We start from the raw sequence: 22,559 nt of genomic DNA, 5'->3' as shown, positions 1-22,559 counted from the left end.
TAAGGATCTTGGGGCTTTCCCTCTTCTGCGGTGTTGAGGTTCGTCCAACATCAAATTGTCTTCTCTTGTCTCAACAAAAGTATGTCATTGATCTTCTCTCCAAACACCACATGCTTGACTCTAAGCCGGTGTCCACTGTAAAATACGATGTCCAAAATTATAAGTAAATAATAAGGTTATTTAACAAATAATCTTATTGGATTTTTCAGGAATTTTTAGGAATTTTCTGAGAATTTTTCAGAGCCCGGTTGGCGTATTTTAAGGGGATCAATTATATGTTTGGGAAAAGACCTGTTTGGAGCACCATTTAAGTGGGAGTGATTGAGGAGTTAACTTAGGTTTTAATGAATTTAAAACCTAAGTACAAATTTCCCGATTCTTTTCTTTCCTTCTCCCTCACTGCCGCACGCCTTCTCACCCAATCCCCATTCTCATCTTCTTCACTCGTGCCCTAGCCTCCATCTCTTCTCACCGACGCCGACTGCCCAAGCCTCAATCCAGCCATTGTTCTTTCATCCCTAGCCGCGGATACTCGCCGGAAAACCAGGCACAGCAAGCTCTCGATCCGCCATCGTCGACAGTCGAGCGGTGTTCTTTGTACCTCTTGGTGCTGAGCCCTCACGACTCCACCGCACGTTGATGTCGTTGCCGATCTTGTGTTCCGATTTCCACTCTACCTCATTCTCCTCTTCCGACTCGAGCCACTTGCGGAGTGATCCCGGTGTCCCGGTCCAGTGCTAGACCTCTCCCTCGCGCGTCTCTGCCGACTTCATTGCTGCAAGCTCTGCTGGGTTGTGCCCTAGCTTTGGTTAACTCCGTGTCGCTACAACCACCAGTCCGGTGAAGGTAGTAGTTGTATTTCTCTGCCATGGCTATGATTCAGAGGTATCTATCATCACCACTCTTGTATCGACGTATTACTCATTTGGTCATGTGATGATGCAGATCATATGTTCGATGAAACGCTTAATTCCTCTTGCTGTCGCTGTTCGTGTCGTCAATGCTGTCAATGGCCTCCACTTCAGTGAGTAGTTGTTGGATTGATGAACAACCTTGGAGAAGAAGATGGAGCCATAGGTAACAAATTACTTGATCTAAGTTTGGTTGATTTGTGTTAGATATTCAGATATGATATGTTGAATAGAGGTTAGTTAGCAATTGATTTGGATTAATTTTCGTATGTTTGATTAGGAGGGACAGTGATTTCATCTTCGCTAGCAGAGAGTTATACCAGCTATAAGTCATTGGCGGAGCCATCAGTTCTGGTGAGTGGTTAGCATTGATATATGTGTAGTTGAATCTATTGGATTATAGACTACTTTATATGAGTATTTAAGCTTGAAATTGATTAGTCTAGAGGATGAATGATTTAGTCATGGATTAGCTTATTTGGATTGAGCTACAGATTGGGTTATGGAATGATAAGAGTTTATTGATTCTTGATCAGATTGATGTTAAGGTGGTTATTTGGTTCATGATGGATTCAACTAACTAGTTCCTATTTGACTAGTTACGTTATGCGTATTGTGATCACAAGACTTGGATTTCGGGACAAACGTCTTGACATGGGAATACTGGACATGGTCTACATATAAAGGCGGGTATTTCTTACTTTATCTCTTTAGCACATTGATTTTAGTGCATGAGCTAGATGTTCAGATAGTTATTGTGTTTATCTTGACTCCACTCATATTTTTCTTGCGTTTGATACTTCCACTCAATCTTTGAGCTACTCATTTCTATATCTATACAGTCTCTCGTTGCTATTCATGATATTTAGCAGATACCGGACACCATATACTAGTTACTAGATACTGGATATATAAATACCAGATACCATGTTTACTTGCTTAGACTGCTATTTATTCATGTTTTTTATTGAGCATGCTGGCTTCATGTAGCATACCTGTTTCTGTTTATATATATATGATGACTGCTGCATGGTTCACATCATGTCATTGCATGCATTGCCGGCGACTTTGGCTCCCTTGTGGTTGAGACGGTCGTTGGCTTGGGCCGCACGCTCGGCCACTCATGGGTAGTGGTAGCTGGAGCGTGCCGCTTGTCTTGTCGTGCCCCTCACTCACACACTCATGGGTAGTGATAGTTGGAGTCGCGGGCAACAGGGACCCCCGTCACAGATGTAGCTATTCATCTACTATGCACCTGTCCATCCGGTCACTCGAGAGTAGTGGCGGCCTTTGGGTGGTACAGTTGTCATCGATCCGGCCTCTCGACCATACAGGGGTCATGGTGCAGAGAGGTGGGCGGGGTGACCATCCGTGCATACGATGTTATTATTATATCCGTTGGTTGCTTGTTTATGCTGCTGTTATTGCTAGTTTATGCTGTTGTTGTTTATGTTGTTATGCTTACATATGTTGAGATATACATCAGTTGTTTGTGTTTTAGACACTGACTCACTTATTGGTATTATGTATATACCTCACATGCTATCCCTGTAGTATGAGCAGTACGGTAGCAGATCTTTGCTACTTGTGACCTATTACTAGCCTAGGATATGGTTTCAGGTATGGACACTTATTATGATATCACTGTAGTATCTGCTATTTCCATACGAGACTGTATACCTTTGCATCTCTAGTTCTTTACTATACTCATGCACTATCTGTCTATTATCCGCTGAGTCTTTATACTCACCACCCCGTATATTGGTAATTTCGCCAGGTAGCAGGTAAAGGATTTATGGAGTCGCCTGGAGATCCTGTCCGCCAGTCCCACGTCACATTCGAGGACGACATTATGGTTTTTGTATACCGTACGTTATTTGTGTTTGTGTTCTGGTTTTGTTTCTTGTTCTTGTGTTTGTGTATCTTGTATTTGGTTTGATATTATTGTGTCAAGTCGAGCCGGCTCGCAGTTAGTTGCTTTGTGTTTTGTGATCGTTGTTTGTGATTTTCGCTGTGTTGATTTTAGTACAGCCGTGTGGCCTGATTAATATATTTATATAACTGCGTGGTTGTGTTTATTTCTGTTCCAGCCGAGTGGGCTGATTATATAACTGCGTGGTTGTGTAAATATATTCTAGTCGTATGTGGCTGATGTATTTTTGTATGTATGTATGCCTCAGATTGTCACCCATACAGGGGAGATGCTGCCGAAATTTTTTCGGTAAGGACTCCTCTGGGGGCGTGACATCCACTCCTATTGCTACTGGCTCTCGTCTTACTTTACATGATGGATCTTTGTTTTTTTATGTGACTAAGTTCTGACAAGTGGTTGGGAGTTTACAACATCTCCATATGACTCGTCCTGATATTTTCTTTACGGTCAATAAGCTCTCACAGTTTATGCATGCTCCTTTAGAGACGCATTGGGGCGCTATGAAATGTCTACTTCGATATCTCAATGGTACTAGGGATCTTGACATTCGTCTTCTTGCGGATACACCTCTTACTCTTCATGGGTTCTCCGATGCAGACTGGGCAAGAGATCCAAATGATTGGTGTTTTACGGGTGTATTTATTATTTTTCTGGGTGCTAATCCGATTTCCTGGAAATCTACCAAACAGCGCACAGTTGCGCGCTCTTCGACTGAGGCTGAATATCGCATCATTGCCTCTGCGACATCTGAGATCCAATGGATTGTCACTTTTGACATACCTGCTTCTTTCGGTTACCACGCCTACTGTGCTCTTCACTGATAATTTGGGTGCCACCTATCTTTCAACTAATCCTATTTTTCACTCTCGGATGAAGCATTTGGCTATTGACTATCACTTTGTTCGTGATATGGAGCATACCTCTGAACTACGAGTTACTCTTCTTGCTTAGGATTAGTTGAATGATGCACTTACCAAGTCACTTTCTCGACCTCGACTGTTTACTATTTGCAACAAAATTGATATCATTTCTGGGACACCATCTTGAGAGGGCGTATTAGGAAATAATTATTATTAGTAAATACTTATTTATTTCTTAATTATTAGAAAATAATTATTATTAGGAAATACTTATTTATTTTATAGTATTTTATATATTTTCTTATTTTATATGTTTTTTTATTTTTCACTTTATAATAATACTAAATATTATCATTAATAAAATATATAAATCCTATCGTCAACAAATAATACATATAGTTAAATGCTCTAGTGTACCGCGGCGTTCAGGGCTTGGAGGTCTCATGCTCGAAAACTACCGGTGACGCCATCATCACGCTTCCTCGTTTAGGGCCCTGCAAGATCATCAAATTCGACACTGATTCAGTTAGAATCAAGGTAGAAGGCGATGAATGGGCTCGGTGTCCACTGCAGAAGCTCAGCTCCACCAATCTCACCGGCTCAATTTACCACGACTACGGCTACGATTATATGCTGGTGAATTGCTCGAGTGAAATAGCAACAGATCCGGATTGGATCACCGGACCTATCTCGTGCCTTCGCGATGGGAGTGAAGGGCAGTTGGTTTATGCAGCGGATGCTTCGGCTTCCATGGACCAGCTCCCATCAGGATGCGTGACCACTGGAATCGGTGGTCCAATCGGATATGTAGACGGACGAAAGTTTGGAGATCAGTTTCAGGGATTCAATCAAACTCTACAGATGGATGTATCTCTTAATATTCCAGAATGGGAGATGTGCAGAGACTGCCAGATAGAAGGAAAGCAATGTGGATTTAGCCGCAGAAGAAACCAAACTGCCTGCTTAGCGAGGCGCCATGGTAATCTTCGTTCCAATGTTCTCACGTTCTTTTATATTCTCTTGTTCAAAAACATGACAAATTTTTATTAAGGTAACCTTGTCATTTTTCATTTTTAATAATTACATTTTACTTTTTCAACAAATTGATCGTTACGGAAATTAACATTGCAAAAGGTATTTTACTATTCTGTCTTTGCCATGCTATATCGATTTGGAGTTACCCAACTGGAATTTTAAACCAATTTAAAGAAAAAAAAATTAACTTCAAAAGTAGCACATCGATCTTTAGATAAAACAGAGAACTCAGATCGGTCTTTAGATAAAACAGAGAACTCTTTGCTGCGTTCGTGATGTAATAATATTTGGATGAAAAAAAAATTAAATCATTACTAATTGTTTGCTTTCTTTATTTACAGGAACAACAAACATTGGGCTCATAGTTGGTGAGTCCTTGTACCACTTTAATATGTATTCTTGAGCAAACAATTATTTGAGAAAATAAATTCTACATAGTCAATTCATTAGAACTAAATATAAATTTTATAATATTACTAGTTCAATCTCTTTATTGATTCTTTCTATTCTAAAAAAAATCTTTTGAAGGATTCGTTTCTATGCAGGAACATGTATAGGTGGTCTTGTAATTGCATTAGCATCTCTTATTATATTGTACATATTAAAGACGTCCGAAAGGGATCAAGAAATTCGTATCAAGGTAGAACAATTTCTCGCAACATATGGTGATGCAAAACCAACTCGATACTCTTTTTCTGATATTAAAAAGATCACAATAAGATTCAAGAATAAGTTGGGACAAGGTGGATATGGAAGTGTGTACAAAGGGGAGCTATCGAACGGTATTCCGGTAGCAGTTAAGATGCTCGAGAGTTCAAAAGGGGAGGGCCAAGAATTCACAAATGAAGTTGCAACCATTGGAAGGATTCATCATATTAACATTACTCGTTTGTTGGGATTTTGCTCAGAACGATCAACTCGTGCTCTCGTCTATGAGTTCATGCCAAATGAGTCCTTGGAGAAGTATATTTTCTCAAGACAAGACAAAGGAAGCAAAAAATCATTGAGCATGGAGAAATTGTTGAACATTGCAATAGGCATTGCTCGAGGCATTGAGTATTTACATCAAGGATGTGAACAACGTATTTTGCATTTTGATATTAAGCCACATAATATTCTATTGGATTATGATTTAAATCCAAAGATTTCAGACTTTGGACTAGCAAAGCTTTGCTCAAGGGATATTAGTATCGTGACAATGACTGCAATGAGAGGCACAATGGGATATATTGCTCCTGAGATGTATTGTAAGAATTTCGGGATCGTGTCATATAAATATGATGTCTATAGTTTTGGTATGTTGTTGTTGGAGATGATAGGAGATCGAAAAAATCATAATCCCGAAATAGGAAGGGAGAGTGAGATTTATTATCTAGAATGAGTGTATAATCGATTAGTTGAAAGACAAGATTTGGTATTCCAATGGTGATGGAGCAAAATGATGGAGAAATATTACAAAAGCTCTCTAATGTAACTTTATGGTGTATTCAATGAAGTCCAACTGAAATACCTACCAACCATGACTAGAGTTCTTCATATGTGATCCCGTCCGGAAATTGAGTCAGAAGGATCGTCGGGTGAGGTGGTGAGAATGTTGACTGAGTCGCGATGTCCCGGAGAGGGGGTGTGCTGAGATGGTTTCTGTGTTGACCAAGTCTTCAGAAGTCCTCTGGTCAAAGCTATCCTGCAGCCAACGACCGGGTTGACCTGGCGCCCGGTACCCCGATGCTCGAGGCAGATCCAACGAATATATGAATACAAGATTAAGCCATAAAATAATAAAATATGCATAGAATATGAACGGAGAACGTACCCTGGCCTAGGGGGGCGCCCTCGGATGGGACGCGGTGCGAGTTGATGGGACCCGGAAGAGTAGGCGACGTCCGATCAAGGTGGAGAGCTGGATCTGACGACGAGAAGCTGAACGAAGCACAGACCCGGAGGACGAGTTGTAGGTCGGGATAAAACATTGGCACGCAGACCGGGATAAGACACCGACACGCAGACCGGGATAAGATGCCAGCACGTAGGCCGGGACATAAGATCGGCGCGCAAACCGAGAGGTACTAGCGGCACGCAGGCCGAGACACGAAATCAGCACAGACCGGGACACGAGATCGGCATGTAGATCGAAAAACTAGATTGGCACGCAGGCCGGGATATAGCATCAGTACACAGACAAGAATATAAAATAAGCACACAAGTCGAAATATAACGACTGCTCGAAGGACGAAATACGATGATGGCACGAAGGCCCGATCAGTGCCGAAAGTGCACAGCGGCGTGGATCGAATACCGGATCGATGTCAAAATTGTACGGCAATGTGGATCGGAGTTCATCTACGACGATGGGGAATGGCTGCGGCTCGGGGAGTGTCCACTGTGAGGCTCACGGTGAGGCTGCGGCGAACCTTCCGGCGGGGCAGCGCCGAACATATAAAGGAGAACCTCTTCGGCAGAGTCAAGGCGGAGAAAGGAGACGGTCGTGCGTGCTGAGTGGGTGGTCCGGCGAGCAGCGAAGGTGATCTGATGTGCAGCGAAGGCAGCAAATCAAAGAGGAGGAGATGGTGGCTAGAGGCGGCACGAGGGGAAGTGGCTCCCTGCGGCGTTAGCGATCGGCGTGGAGAGGAGGTGGTGGAGTCGGTAGCCGGCAACGACGAGGGTGGCGTGGCCAGCCCCTTGGCGGCGACGGAGGACTTGTGGAAGACCTCCTGTGCGCGAGGCGACGGAGAAGAGGGAGAGCAGAGGGAAAGGTGGGCTGCTGAGTCCGTTCGGCGGCAGCGTTGCAAGGAGGAAGAGAAGGCTTCCAGCGGCGACATCGCGAGGAGGAGGAGGGGATTCATGGCCGACGTCGAGAGTAGAGGTGGTGGCACGGTGAGGAGAGGGAGATGAGAAGGGGTGGTGGCCAGCGATGGCTCCGGCGACAGCGTCGCGAGAAGAAGGAAGAAAAAGGGTCGTTGGCGGCGGAGAGAAAACGCACCAAAAAAACCCCCCCTCTACAGAAACCTCCACTCACCTTAAAACCCTCCCCAGTGAAAAGACCACTTTGCCCCTCTTCTTTCCTTTAACTTCTCCCACACCCCTCAAGCCCTATCCGTATCACAAGCCTCCCCTTCAAATCTAGTCGAAGGAGGAGCCAGGCCGACTGACTAGACCAAGTTCAGAACGAAATCACTACTGAACGCGGAATCAGATCGTTGGGCTCGTCTTAACACGTCGCACAAGTAGTTGTGGCGCTACCGAGCAAGTGACTCAAATAGTATCGAGCGACCAAAAATAATGTGAAGCGCATGCCGAGCAAGAAATCGAGAAGACGCTCAAGTGATACTGATCTGAGTGATCAAGAGATTACGCAAATGACAAGTAAAAAACAAGTGCCGACTGGGAGACGAATGCGGGGCAAAGCGATAAGTGAAACACGAGCAGCAGGTGCATGGCAGATCGACGAAAAGAATAAGTGTCGACCGTGCGGCAAAAGCGATACCGAACGAATGTCGATAGAGAAATCTAACAAATGTCGAGCGATATTAAGCAGACGGTCGAGGGATGCTGAGTAAAACGATCGAACTTCAATCAATATCGGGCAACCAAAAAGTGTCGACCGAGTGATCGAGAATGCTGAGCGAGCAGTGTCAAACGTGCGATCGAGCGACAATAAATCATGACCGGGCAATAAATAGAATGATGGATGCACAAAGTTCTGAGCACGACCGAGAAAATACTGACCCAGCGATAGTAAAATCGCGACCGGGCAATCGAACAATGTCGATTTGGCAATCGAAGGATACTGAGCGGGTCGAAAGACAATGGACGAGCAGAACCGTGAGCGCAACCAAGGAAATACTGACCGAGCGTCAATAAATCTCGCGACCAGGCAATACAAAGAGTGATGAACGAGCAAAGCTATGAGCGCAGCCGAGCAAGCGTGGTCCGAGCTATGATAAATCACGACTGGGCAAATAGAGAGAATGATGGCCGCATAAAGTTGTGAGCGCGACCGAGCGAGCATGGTCCGAGCTATGATAAATCACGACCGGGCAAAGAGAGAGAATGATGGCAGCATAAAGTCGTGAGCGCGACCGAGAAGGTGCTGACCGAGAGACGATAAATCGCGACCGGACAATATAAAGAATGATCGACCAGGAAGCAGAATGAGAACGGGCGAGCGATGTCGAGCACACGACCGAGAAAATACCGACCAGGCGACTGTAAATCATGACCAAGCAATAAAGAAAATGATGGACGAGTGAAGTCTTGATCGTGACCGAGCGAATGCCGACCGAGCGACAATAAATCGCAACCAGGACAAGTAAATCCATAAGCGCGACCGGGAGAGCGCCGACCGAGCAACAACAGTGAGCGAAAATGTGAGGTGAGAGTGCCGGGCAGAGCGGCAAGTAAATCAAATGTGATGAGTGTCGGGCAGAGCGGTAAGTGAGTGGTGAGTGCCGACCGGGCAACAGCAATGAGCGAAACGTGGATGATAAGTGCCGAGCAGAGCGGCGAGTGAAGCGGTGAGCGCCGACCGGGCAAGAGCGATGAGCAAAAAGCAAATAATATGTGCCGAGCAGAGCGGCGAGTGAGGAGTGAGTGCCGATCGAGCAATAGCAGTGAGCGAAAACGTGAGCTGAGTGCCGGGCAGAGCGGCAAGTGAATCAAGTGTGATGCGTGCCGGGCAGAGCGGCGAGTGAGTCAGTGCCGACCAAGAGGTTGTTGAGCGTGAGAGCATGATCACTTATAACTCGCACTGGGTGAGAGTCTAGGACCCAACCGGGAAGGTCATTGGGCGTGAGAGCCTAGCTCACTTATAACTCGCACTGGGGCGAGAGTTTGGGACAGCCGACCTGGAAAGGTTGTTGGGCGTGAGAGTCTTGCTCACTTATAACTTGCACTGGGGCGAGAGTCTGGGACCCGACCGGGAAGGTCGTTGGGCATGAGAGCCTTGCTCACTTATAACTCGCACTGGGGCGAGAGTCTGAGACCCGACCGGGGAGGTTGTTGGGCGTGAGAGCCTTGCTCACTTATAACTCGCACTGGGGTGAGAGTCTAGGACAGCCGACCTGGAAAGGTCGTTGGGCGTGAGAGCCTTGATCACTTATAACTCGCACTGGGGCGAGAGTCTGGGACCTGACCGGGAAGGTCATTGGGCGTGAGAGCCTTGCTCACTTATAACTCGCACTGGGGCGAGAGTCTGGGACCCGACCGGGAAGGTCGTTGGGCATGAGAGCCTTGCTCACTTATAACTCGCACTGGGGCGAGAGTCTGGGACATACGACCTGGAAAGGTCGTTGAGCGTGAGAGCCTTGCTCACTTATAACTCGCACTGGGGCGAGAGTCTGGGACCTGACCCGGAAGGTCGTTGGGCGTGAGAGCCTTGCTCACTTATAACTCGCACTGGGGAGAGTCTGGGACCCGACCGGGAAGGTCGTTGGGCATGAGAGCCTTGCTCACTTATAACTCGCACTAGGGCGAGAGTCTGAGACAAGCGACCTGGAAAGGTCGTTGGGCGTTAGAGCCTTGCTCGCTTATAACTCTCACTAGGGCGAGAGTCTGGAACCCAACCGGGAAGGTCGTTGGGCGTGAGAGCCTTGTTCACTTATAAATCGCACTGGGGCGAGAGTCTGGGACCCGACCAGGAAGGTCATTGGGCGTGAGAGCCTTGCTCACTTGTAACTCGCACTGGGGCGAGAGTCTGGGACCCGACCGGGAAGGTCGTTGGGCGTAAGAGCCTTGCTCACTTATAACTCGCACTGGGACGAGAGTCTGGGACCCGACCGGGAAGGTCGTTGGGCGTGAGAGCCTTGCTCACTTATAACTCGTACTAGGGCGAGAGTCTGGGACAACCGACCTGGAAAGGTTGTTAGGCGTGAGAGTCTTGCTCACTTATAACTCGCACTGGAGATGTTGGTTGCTACTCGAAAAATCAAATGGTTCCACTGTACAAAAATTTTGTACAAAGGTCTGAACCTTTTCCTAGCTACCATGTGTTCTTTTAAATTAAACTTGGATCGCCTGCGGAACTTAACACGTTTGATCCTAAGTTTAATTTATTTGTTCTTTTAGGTTTAGACTTGGATCTCCTGCGGAACTTAACACGTTCGATCCAAATCACCTAGATTATTAATTCCATTAAATATTAATTTATAAAATTGGCTTCCAGGACTGCATGGCGAGGCACATGACCTTCTTGGATATGGGAACAACTACCACCGCCTAGACAAAGCCTTTTAAGGAAAGCTAATATTTAATTTCCTTAAATAACTTTAGGTCAACCAAAAAGAACAATCAAATCACAAGGAAAAGAAAAACAAAAGAACACAACATCGAAAACAAATTCGAAATACTAGAATCACATGTCTCTTGTATTTGGTATTTTTACAAAGAAATAAAACTAGTATGATGCGGAAATTAAATGCTAGTATACCTTTTCTTTTGCAAACAAAAACCTCTAGGTCTTCTACCGTATTCCTCTTCTAATCCCGGACGTTGTGTGGGCAACGATCTTCTGAGACGAGAACCACCAAGACACCTTCTTCTTCTTTGCAAGGTTAGGCCACCACATGACTCCAAGAAAGGATGAGGTTCGACCACCACCACCAAGCTCCAAGGGATGCAAGAGCGAAGCCTCCTTTCTCTCCTTTTCTCCAAGCTAGATCCGGCCACCACAAGGACTCCAAGAGAACAAAATGGTTCGGCCACAAGAAGGAGAAGAGAGAAGAGGAAGAGGTCGGCCACTAAGGAAGAGAGGGAGGAAAAGAATAATAGAGTCGTTCACCATGAAGACACCTCTACCCCCTCTTTTATAATCCTTGGTCTTGGCAAATAAGGAAATTTAAATAAAAACTTCCTTAATTCTTTTGCCATGAAAAAGGAAAATTTATTTAATTAAAAATAATTTTCTCTTCTCCAATTTATTTGGCAGCCCACTCTTCTCCCCAAATCAAGGAATGTTTTAAAACAAAAATTAAAATTTCCTAATTTGTTTCCAGAAATTTATAAAATTTCTCAATAATTTAATACCTTCATGATTGGTTAATAAAAAAGAAATTTTATAAATTAAAATATTTCTTTTAAATATGTGGATAAAAAGAAAGTTATCTTTAAAAATTAAAATCTCTTTTAATCTACAAATAAGGAAAGACTAGCACCTAGCGATAGTTGTGCATGTGGCATGCAATTAACGGAAAGATAATCTTTTCTTAATCTTTTGTAGAAACTTATAAAAGAGAATATTTAATTTTTTAAACTCTATTTTAAATCTTGAACATGGTTAAAAAAGAAAAGTTTTCTTAAAATTTAAAATCCACCTTTTAATCAACAAATAAGGAAAGATTTCAAATTTTAAACTCTCTTTTAAACATGTAGATGATTTATAAATAAGGAAAGTTTTTACCAAAAATTAAAACCATCCTTTTAATCTACAAATAAGGAAAGAGATTAATCTCTTCTCTTAATCTTTTGTAGAATGCTATAAAAGGATATTTTTAATTTTTAAACTCTCTTTTAAAACCATGATATCCACATAAGAAATAATTTTAATAAAAATCCTTTTTAATATTCTAGTGGCCGGCCACCTAAGCTTGGGACCCAAGCTTTGGCCGGCCACCAACTTGGCTCATCCATTTGGTCTTGGCCGGCCCTAGCTTGGGTCCAAGCTAGCTTGGCCGACCCCATTGGATGGGTAAGAAGGTGGGTATGTGGTGGGTATAAATCTCTATATACAAGAGACTACGATAGGGACCGAGAGGAGGAATTGGTTTTGGTCTCTCGATGAAATTAAGCTTCCCGTGTTCGCCCCGAACACACAACTTATTTTCATCAATAATAATTAATTCCACTAAAGAACTATTATTGAACTACCGCACCAATCTCAAATTACATTTTGGGCTCCTTCTTATTATGAGTGTGTCAGTCTCCCTGTGTTTAAGATGTCGAATGTCCACTAATTAAGTGAGTTACTGACAACTCATTTAATTAATATCTTAGTCCAAGAGTAGTACTACTCAACCTTATCGTCATGTCGGACTAAGTCCACCTGCAGGGTTTAACATGACAATCCTTATGAGCTCCTCTTGGGGACATTCTCAACCTAGATTACTAGGACACAGTTTCCTTCTATAATCAACAACACACACTATAAGTGATATCATTTCCCAACTTATCGGGTTTATTGATTTATCGAACTAAATCTCACCCATTGATAAATTAAAGAAATAAATATCAAATATATGTGCTTGTTATTATATTAGGATTAAGAGCACACACTTCCATAATAACTGAGGTCTTTGTTCCTTTATAAAGTCAGTATAAAAGAACGATCTCTAATGGTCCTACTCAATACACTCTAAGTGTACTAGTGTAATTATATAGTTAAGATAAACTAATACCTAATTACACTACGACCTTCCAATGGTTTGTTCCTTTCCATCTTGGTCGTGAGCTACTGTTTATAATTTATAAGGTACTATAACATGATCTTCTGTGTGTGACACCACACACCATGTTATCTACAATATAAATTAATTGAACAACTACATTTATCATAAATGTAGACATTTGACCAATGTGATTCTTATTTCTAGATAAATGTTTATACCAAAAGCTAGGCTTTTAGTATACATCCTAACAGGGGCGAGAGTCTGGGACCCGACCGGGAAGGTCGTTGGGCGTGAGGGACCCTACCAGGAAGGTCGTTGGGCGTGAAGGACCCTACCGGGAAGGTCGTTGGATGTGAAAGCCTTACTCACTTATAACTCGCACTGGGGCGAGAGTCTGGGACCCGACCGGGAAGGTCGTTGGGCGTGAGAGCCTTGCTCACTTATAACTCGCACTGGGGCGAGAGTCTGGGACCCGACCGGGAAGGTCGTTGGGCGTGAGAGCCTTGCTCACTTATAACTCGCACTGGGGCGAGACTCTGGGACCCGACCGGGGAGGTCGTTGGGCGTGAGAGCCTTGCTCACTTATAACTCGCACTGAGGCGAGAGTCTGGAACTCGACCGAGAGGTCGTTGGCGATACTCTGGTCCGAGACCAGTGACGATATTCCAATCCGAGACTAGTGGCGATACTCTGGTCTGAGACCAGTGGCGATACTCCAGTCTAAGACTGGTGGCGATACTCCGGTCCAAGATCGGTGGCGATACTCTGGTCCGAGACCAGTGGCGATACTCCAGTCCGAGACTGGTGGCGATACTCCGGTCCGAGACCGGTGGCGATACTCTGGTCCGAGACCAGTGGCGATACTCCAGTTCGAGACTAGTGGCGATACTCCGGTCCGAGGCCGGTGGCGATACTCTGGTCCGAGACCAGTGGCGATACTCCTGTCCGAGGCCGGTGGCGATACTCTGGTCCGAGACCAGTGGCGATACTCCAGTCCGAGACTGGTGGCGATACTCTGGTCCGAGACCAGTGGCGATACTCCAGTCCGAGACTGGTGGTGATACTCCGGTCCGAGACCTGTGGCGATACTCTGGTCCGAGACCGGTGGTGATACTCTGGTCCAAGACCAGTGGCGATTTTCTCGACCCCTAACGGGGGAGGTAAAAGATGACATACTTCGGTCTGAGACCGGTGGAGACTATCTCAGCCCCGAACGGGGGAGGTAAGAGATGATATATTTCGGTCCTAGATCGATGGTGACTATCTCAACCCCAAACGGGGGAGGTAAGAAATCTGATAAGCTAGCTCGAGACCAGTGAAGACCGCCCGACCCCGAACAAGGGAGATAAGCCTTAAAGCCTGTAGAATCAAAACCCGTAGCAATATGAGGGAGCAAAGCCCGCAGCAATAGAAAGAAACAAAGCACCGCATGTAAAGGGAGTAGTACCTGTAGATGTAAGAGGACGCAAAACAAGTAGAGGATATAGAACATATAGTAGCCATAGAGTAAAGCGCCTATAGCAGTAAGAGGATGCAGAGCCCATGGTGAAGGATGCAGAGCCTGTGGGAGTAAAAGGATGCAGACCCTTATGGTAAAGGGTGCAGAGCCTATAGTACACCTGATCGGGGAACTGAGCCCTTGGTCCCTGATTGGAGAGTAAGGCTCCTAGCCTGTAATCAAAGAGCGCGGTCCCGAGATCCTGATCGGGAAGTTGTATTATGAGTCAATGATTGGGGAGTTGTGTCCCTAGTGTAAGAGCGGGGAGCTATGTCCCAAGTGTATGTGCGGGGAGCTGGGTCCCTAGTGTCCGATCAAAAATCGAAGGCCCTAGTCTTTGACCAAGGAACTAGGATTTTACTCTCTTATCAGGGAGCTATATCAGTTCCTATAATCGTAAAAAGGGAGCAGAGCTTGTAGCATACCTGATCGATCGGGAAGTCGTGCCAATCAGCTAAGGGTTTGTCTCGGTCCCTTAACTCCCGAATACCTGTGGAGTCAGGGAAAAAACATAACGGAAAAACTAACTTGTTAGCCAACTGAAGCTCCACTCGATCCCTCGACTCCCGAATACCGGTGGAGTGAGGATAGAAAATAATATGTGCATCAAGATCCTCCGGGATTGTGATAATAGCAGAGAACCTCCCGACGTCGTCCATCTTCACGTTCCAGAACAGGTGAAGGATGTTCCCACAGACGGTGTCAAATTGATCCCGTCCGGAAGCTGAGTCAGACTGACCGTCGGGTGAGGTGGTGAGAATGTTGATTGAGTCGCGATGTCCCGGAGAGGGGGTGTGCTGAGATGGCTTCTGTGTTGACCAAGTTTTCAGAAGTCCTCTGGTCAACGCTACCCTGCAGCCAACGACCGGGTTGACCCGGCCCCAGGTACCCCGATGCTCGAGGCAGATCCAACGAATATATGAGTATAAGATTAAGCCATAAAATAATAAAATATGCATAGAATATGAACGGAGAACGTACCCTGGCCCAGGGGGGTGCCCTCGGATGGGACGGGGTGCGAGTTGATGGGACCCGGAAGAGTAGGCGACGTCCGATCAGGGTGGAGAGCTGGATCTGACGACGAGAAGCTGAACGATGCACGGACCCAGAGGACGAGCTGCAGGTTGGGATAAAACATCGGCACGTAGACCGAGATAAGACACCGACACGTAGGCCGGGATAAGATGCCAGCACGCAGGCTGGGACATATGATCGACGTGCAGGCCGAGAGGTACTAGCGGCACGCAGGCCGAGACACAAAATCAGCACAGACCGGGACACGAGATCGGCACGCAGGCCGGAAAACTAGATTGGCACGCAAGTCGGGATATAGCATCAGTACACAAATAAGAATACAAAATAAGCACACAAGTCGAAATATAACGACTGCTCGAAGGACGAAATACGATGATGGCACGAAGGCCCGATCAATGCCGAAAGTGCACAGCGGCGTGGATCGAATACCGGATCGATGTCAAAATTGTACGACAACATGGATCAGAGTTCATCTACGACGATGGGGAATGGCTGCGGCTCGGGGAAAGTCCACTGTGAGGCTCACGGTGAGGCTGTGGCGAACCTTCCGGCGAGGCAGCGTCGAACATATAAGGGAGAACCTCTTCGGCAGAGTCAAGGCAGAGAAAGGAGACGGTCGTGCGTGCTGAGTGGGTGGTCCGGCGAGCGGCGAAGGCGATCTGATGTGCAGCGAAGGCAGCGAACCAAAGAGGAGGAGATGGTGGCTAGAGGCAGCGCGAGGGGAAGTGGCTCCTTGCGGTGTTAGCGATCGGCGTGGAGAGGAGGTGGTGGAGTCGGTAGCCGGCAGCGAGGAGGGCGGCGTGGCCAGCCCCCTGGCGGCGACGGAGGACTTGTGGAAGACCTCCTGTGCACGAGGCAGGGGAGAAGAGGGAGAGCAGAGGGAGAGGTGGGCTGCCGAGTCCGTTCGGCGACAGCGTTGCAAGGAGGAAGAGAAGGCTTCCAGCGGCGACATCGCGAGGAGGAGGAGGGGATTCGTGGCCGACGTTGAGAGGAGAGGTGGCGGCACGGTGAGGAGAGGGAGATGAGAAGGGGTGGTGGCCAGCGATGGCTCCGGCGACGACGTCGCGAGAAGAAGGAAGAAAAAGAGTCGTCCTACGCTCACCTTAAAACCCTTCCCGTTGAAAAGATCACTTTGCCCCTCTTCTTTCCTTTAACTTCTCCCATACCCCTCAAGCCCTATCCATATCAATATGCTTATAAGAAGCTCAGAAGAAATGTACATGCCTCCTAAACCATTTGTCTCCCAATACTAATCATGATTATGCTAATTAATAAATACGTCAAATATGTAAGTTCTCTCCTCTTGTGTGTAAGCTCTTAGTGACATATATAGTACACATGTAATTTGATTAAGTTTAAATTCAACTGTAACACTACTATCTTTCATATGGTAGTGAATATTATATTATATGTTGAAGTAGAGGAGAGAATTGGACAAGAAGAGAACTCTTTATTTTCCATTTTCTATTCTTGCATATAAAGCATGACATTATGACTTATTTATACTGCTCCATAACTACATAATTTGTAGGCTTTTAAAGCTAACAGATAGCTAGTATTCATTGCCTCGTTGATTAATCTGTTTTTGTTGTAGCTTTTCCTCGAGATGCATATGTTCTGCATTGCCCAGTGAGCGATGGAATTAGCTTTTCTTTTAATTTTTTACCCAAAAGCAACTTCTACTCCATAATCATTCGGTGATCTTTGTAATACTACTGTTCTCAAAGAGATTAACAGGAGAAAATAAAGTCTGAAGACTAACAACTCATGCTATTTGTAGATACTGAAAACGTCAATGATGTATTATATTCTTTGGTAAGTTAAATAGAGTAAATTAGGCATCTTTCAGAAAAAATAGCTATTTTTCATAATTAGAAAATCATTGTAATTCAATGAAAACTAGTTCACTTTTATAGCCAAACACAAAATACTTATTTCATTTCATGAGAATTTAAAAGTCATGGAATAACCATATATATATATATATATATATATATATATATATATATTAAATCCAATGAATTAGTTTTCTTATCTATTATCTCCATTACATTGATATAAAAAAAATATATTCAATCCTATGAATTAGTTTTCATATTTATTATCTACCATTACATTGAGATGTATACTAACATGATAACAGAGATATTTATTGATACTAGGAATGAACTGTATTTAGTAGTCATTGTTTAAGAGAAAATATTTTTATTTCTATTATTTTATAAATTAAGATTTTTTTCTTTTCTTAAGTTTTCATAAATTTAAAACAAATTATTTAGAATACTTTGTCAAAAATGTCTCAGGAAGTTTTGGTTTAAAAATAGAGAATCTTTGCTTACCATTTTTTTAATATAATTTTTACATATATCTTATACAGAATGAGGAACTCAGATAAGAAAAGAAGAAAATATTGCTTGGAATTAAGGTTTGTCAAAATATTCACATAGGTTAATCTTGTTACTGAACATATCCCAAACCTCAAGATCTTTCTGTAAGCTATTTGAGATTCCAAGCTAGAATTTGGGAGCCAAAAAGAAATGCTGATTTCAATCATCAAGAAGATGAATATCAGGTTTCACCATGGAAAAAAGTCTAAGTAGCCTCTCTTCCCAATTATTCTTTGTTTCGTTTTCCGAAAAAATTTATTCTTAGAAGGGGAGCCTTGACGCAATGATAAAATTATTACTTTGTGATCAAAAGATCACGGGGTCGAATCCTGAAAATAATCTCTTGCAAAAAAAACAGAGTAAGACTGCGTACAATGGATCATTTCCTGGGACCCTACATAACGGAAGCTTTGTATACCAGGCTATTTTTTTTTTTTAAATTTTCGGAAAAAGAATAGTGGAATAAAAAATTTGTATTAACATCATGTCACTCAATAATCGAGTATGAGAAATCAAATACCAATGCAATACCTTTCTTACATTATTTGAGAAAAATATTCAACCTACTGTGAAGGTGTGGAAGACATGTAAGTCAATTCTTGAAATTTGGCTTTTGAAAATCATAAAGTCCTCGTAAACTCAAGCTTCTTGAAATTTACATGTAGCAGAAATTTCCACGATGATAAAGACAAGGCGTGTGGAAATGTTCCAAAAATATCTTTCAATGCTAGAATTTGAATTGATAGTGTTTAATTCAATCTCGCGTGGGCTTATATGTTATTTTGTAATATACGGATTAATGCTATTAAGGACAAACTCATGAAATTATCTAATTAATTGCGAGTTTGTATTGTTGGATGTGTTGGCGCAGCGGGCCGATAAGAGGACACAATGTTTGTTAAAAGAATAAAACAAAACCCTTCTCTATTTTTCCAACTAAGATTAGTAGTACTATCACAATAATTATAAACTCAAATGAACAACTAATACAATTAAAAGAGGCTAACAGATTTAATTTAGTTACAACCTAGGTAGTTGTTAATTCAAGGCGGTTGCAAAGCTCCACTAGAAATATCTCCTTCGTGTAGGCGGAGAAGTCTCTTACAATCTATGAAAAGCTCAGAAAAGACTAGGAAATTGATTACAATAGTTATTGTCTTATTTCGTAACTCCAGAGGGCTTTTTATAACTCCTAGAAATCCTATCCGTAACTTGAGGGTGCCTCCCAAGGACTTGGAGGACACCTCCAGCGAGGCGCCAAAGGATAAAACTTTATCCTTTGGCAACGACTAGAAATCTGGTCGAGGACGCCTCCCATAAGCATGGAAGGCGCCTTCCATGCTTATGGAGGGTGCTCTCCATGCTTATAGAGGGTGCCTTCCGTTTGAAGGTGGTGGAGGTGTGGGAGCGCCTTGGAGGTGTCTTCAACCCTTGTTGAGGGCACCTCTAGCAATCTTTACAGTCTCTCTCTGCTCCGTTGCTGCTCCGATCGTCTGGATGATTACGACCAATCGAAATAGGGCTCACCCGAACATAATTTTCGGCCTTCTCCTCGAGCAGGCTTCTGCTCCGGCTTCTCGTCTCTTGAACGTCGCATACATTCTTCTAGTCCACCGGTATACTCTTCCGTAGCACTTCATCTCTCGGATGTACCAAGCCCGTCGACTGCCTTCCCGTACCATCCTTCTTGCTAGTTGCGTCTTCCGCTCAACACAAAACAGGACATAACTTAACTTGGTTGATCATATCAAAACAACCACGGGATCCAATAGGATGTAGGTTTATATGTGTAGAACTTGTTAACCCATATTTTGTTATATAAGGTGTGCCCTCCTTAGGATAGGGTAACCCAAGATCTCTTTACTTTCCATTGGTGAGGAGAGTATGACATTGTTACCCCAATCCCTATAAAAGATTTGTTTCTTGTTTCTTCTTCCTAGGATTAGGATTTCGTGGAGGACGCTGAGATGATGGCAAATATGTTACATTCAGGTTCATCATCATTATTTCATCTAATTTAATTTGTGAGGTAAAATTCGATTCTACTAGATCTTGTGCATGATTCTTTCAAGTTCATATGATTGCTAGAATTTTGATTTAAGATCCATGATTAAGAAAACATCTGTCAAGTGGTATTAGAGCCATAGATCATTTTCATCAATTTTGTAGTATAAGGCTAGGATTTTCGACAATTTTTTATTGTTTTAGGTTTGTTTTTTGATCTATTGGCATAAAATGATATTTATTTGTTGAGATTTGGTATAAGAAAAATTTCAAGTTCTTCATGGATAACATAAATATTTGATCCATAAAAATGTAATAAAACAGTTATCAGTTGATTGTTTATGCATCAACAATCAACTGTTGCGCCTAAAATAGCAAACAAAAATATTTTGATTCGATTGTGGGACTCAATTGGTTGTATTAGTCGATTGTCATATAGTGACAGTCGACTGTTGTACATAAAATCGGATACAAAAAGTTTTTTAGTCGATTTGGGTACTTGATTAACTTCATTAATAGACTGTCATACAATAGCAATCACTGTTGTATTTGAGGTCATGTACAAATCTTTTTTGGAACGACTAGTGCACTCGATTGCTGCAATCAATCAATTGGTATTTACAATCAATCGACTGCTGGTTATAGAGTTGGGTACAAAAGGTTTTTCAATCATTGACTGAGGCACAATAGCTTATAATTAAGCATCAGTTGACTAATGTAGGTGAACCTGAGCATAGTAGATTTTTTTAGTCGATCAACTCACTAGACTGTTGATAACAGTTGAATTCAACAATCGACTTTTAAAGATTAAGTCGATCATAATAGCCTCATATTCGATTGTTGTGCAATGACTAGTTGACTGTTGGGCTAGCACTTGACTATCATTAGGGATCAGTCGATTACTTCTATTCAGTTATATTTTCTAGGGTTTTCTTGAATATATTTGTATATATGTTACTAAATCGAACCAATATTATTATCAAAGTGAAAATTATTATGTATATTTAGTGTATTTTATGTTGATAGATGTATATCTATGCTCAGAGATGGATTATACTATGGGTCATACTGGACTGTAGCTGAGCCCTATTTCTCAACCTTTTTTAAAAAGGTTTTAGATTTTTTTTTCTTTCTCTCGTGCGACAACAATCTCCACTGTGACAAGGCGACAACGATCTCCATGGCAACGAGTCTCGAATCTTAGGTACTTCTTCAGTTCTTCTCTTCTTTTTGTCTAGCCTGTTGAGATCACCTCTCTTATCGCGTCAGTCGGCGTCGCGCGGTTGCTGCTGCTCATGAGACCTACTCGCCCCTGCTTGCCTTGCCCTTGTCGCACGATGCTTTGTCCACGGCTTCTACCGCACTTGCGGCCATGGGAGGCTCCTACTTTTCCATGATCATGGCACGACCACTGCTGCAACCAAATCATCTCACGACAGGAGCTACTACAGTGCACTTGATGAAAGCATCGCACGATGTCGATAGGAGTTGCTTCTATTCCGCTTCTAGTTTCTACTAGATTGAATTATTTATGTATGTTTGATTCTTAAAACACATTCATGCCCATCGCTAGATCTTAGCATCCATAGGGATAAGGCTGGATAATTTATAGCTAGCTTAATCCTTTTTTTTTTTCTTTTTTCACTTTTACCAATATGTGAAACAACATTTTTTAGTGAGTGGTTTGTTTGGTAATCTATTAATCAAATAGGAGATGCTGTCAATTTTTTTTTTACTGTACTTGTTGGAGAATGGAGACGTAGCCAAAAGAAAAAGGAAAATAAATTGAAATTATTATTATGTCGGATTATCCACACTTGAATTTTTGTTTGTTACACTCTTTTTTATCTCTTGCACTCTAGGCTTAAAATTATGAATGCGGGCGTCATCTTAGTTGGCCATCAAAGCTTTCTTACTTTGGATTTTAACCTCATAAAGAAAGTTCTTTTATATCTATTCACTCATTGTCTGTAATTTTATTATTTTCTAGTATGAGTTGTGATCAATTATTATTTTAAAGTTGCTCTCTTTGTAAGTTATGTTATTTTTTGAGTTCGGTAACTTTTAGGGTTTTGTTTTCAAATAAGATTGTAATTTATATTTTATATTAAGATATTCTCATATAATTTATTGTGCTTTTGAGCCATTGATTGACTATTACTAATTTATGTATATGACTATTATTTTATTATTTATTTATGGATATAACTTGAACTATTTCAAAATAGAACATCAATCTACTGCAAAGAAAAGAAAGATTCCTATTTTTTTTTAAGAAGAGAGATCGTTAAACTTGTGAAAACATTTCAATTTCTATCATCCCTACACTGCAACATCAATCTAGTAAAAGTTTTCCAATTCCTACTATTTCCTCTCCTAGTAATAACCATCAGTTATCTTCTAGATCCAGAAAAAAGAAAATAGATATGTGAATATCATGTTAATGTACGAGATAAGATAAGATGTTCATATCTAAATATGAGCCCTTATTAACTAGATATGTTGGAGTATCGGCTAC

The 22,559-nt window shown here is 42.8% G+C and overlaps 2 long non-coding RNA genes across 2 annotated transcripts; both read left to right on the top strand.

The window, feature by feature from the left end:
- Positions 1 to 413: 413 nt before the first annotated feature.
- On the top strand, positions 414 to 1,259 carry LOC122018962. The gene is made up of 3 exons (XR_006121963.1): positions 414 to 846; positions 946 to 1,077; positions 1,192 to 1,259. It is a non-coding gene; the product is annotated as an uncharacterized LOC122018962 (long non-coding RNA).
- Positions 1,260 to 4,549: 3,290 nt separating this feature from the next.
- LOC122021897 lies at positions 4,550 to 5,239 on the top strand. The gene is made up of 2 exons (XR_006122685.1): positions 4,550 to 4,683; positions 5,081 to 5,239. It is a non-coding gene; the product is annotated as an uncharacterized LOC122021897 (long non-coding RNA).
- The last annotated feature ends 17,320 nt before the right edge of the window (positions 5,240 to 22,559 follow it).

Source organism: Zingiber officinale, chromosome 9A, assembly GCF_018446385.1.
Source record: "Zingiber officinale cultivar Zhangliang chromosome 9A, Zo_v1.1, whole genome shotgun sequence".
Taxonomy (NCBI): Eukaryota; Viridiplantae; Streptophyta; class Magnoliopsida; order Zingiberales; family Zingiberaceae; genus Zingiber; species Zingiber officinale.
This window is presented reverse-complemented; position numbering and strand designations above follow the sequence as displayed.